The following is a 992-nucleotide window of genomic DNA, read 5'->3' on the forward strand; positions in this document are numbered from 1 at the left end:
TACACAACACCGCACAATGAATAGCTCACGGGGAGTCGTGTCAGAGGCAGACCTCCTAGACCTGACAGAAACTGAACTCCTGGAAGGGTGGAAAGAACAAAATGTTACTGACGTAAAACGTATTACAATTAGACGAGACAACAAGGACATCCCCACTAAACATCTTATCCTAACATTTTCATCCAGCGTGCTGCCAGACACCATTGAAACAGGATACATCAGGTTAAATGTACGACCATTTATCCCCAACCCTAGACGATGTTTCAAATGTCAGAGGTTCGGCCATGGCTCGCAGAGCTGCCGTGGTCAAATAACTTGTGCAAAGTGTGGAGTCCAGGGCCACCCCTCAGACAACTGCAGTGGCACACCTCACTGTGTGAACTGCAGTGGTGACCATCCAGCCTACTCACGCTCCTGTCCGAACTGGAAGAAAGAAAAAGAAATAGTTACCCTCAAAGTCAAAGAAAACATTTCATTTAAGGAAGCCCGTAAAAGGTGCTCTCCATTCCACAACACACCTTATGCTGATGCGGCGCGTCGGGGGGCAGCGTCGCAGCGGCAATCGCCGAGTGCCCTGCCCGCGTGCAGCGAGCAGGCACCTTTGGCTCCTGCCCCCAGGGTGGAAGTAGGTGAGCCTACTCCATCCAACCAGCAAACAGGCCAGGCTACCCTTGGGTTGCCGGTCCCACAAGAGTTATCTGTGGCGACCTGCGCAACACGCAGCGATCCCGCAGTACCGATAGTGGCCCCGAAGGTAGGCGCAGCCGAGGCTGCCTCGACCTCCCTGGGCCCTCCCAGCGCTGGCAACAGCCGGCGCAGCCAAATTACACAGGGAGCCCCATCGACCTCCGGGCTGGTGGGCGCAGGGGTCTTGCCTTCCGAGGTGATACTCTCCCGAAAAACTTCTCGCTCGCAAGAGCGCGTGTCCGGCGCCTCACAAGAGGCAATGGACACAACTCCTATCCCCACGGCGCACCAAGCGCCTAAGGAGC

At 55.7% G+C, this 992-nt stretch overlaps 1 long non-coding RNA gene across 1 annotated transcript; it reads right to left on the minus strand.

The window, feature by feature from the left end:
* Positions 1-223: 223 nt before the first annotated feature.
* LOC142559633 (uncharacterized) lies at positions 224-695 on the minus strand. Its single transcript, XR_012823183.1, has 2 exons — positions 519-695; positions 224-423 (listed from the first exon to the last, which is right to left on the minus strand). It is a non-coding gene; the product is annotated as an uncharacterized LOC142559633 (long non-coding RNA).
* Between the last annotated feature and the right edge of the window lie 297 nt (positions 696-992).

This window comes from Dermacentor variabilis, chromosome 10 (assembly GCF_050947875.1).
Source record: "Dermacentor variabilis isolate Ectoservices chromosome 10, ASM5094787v1, whole genome shotgun sequence".
Taxonomy (NCBI): Eukaryota; Metazoa; Arthropoda; class Arachnida; order Ixodida; family Ixodidae; genus Dermacentor; species Dermacentor variabilis.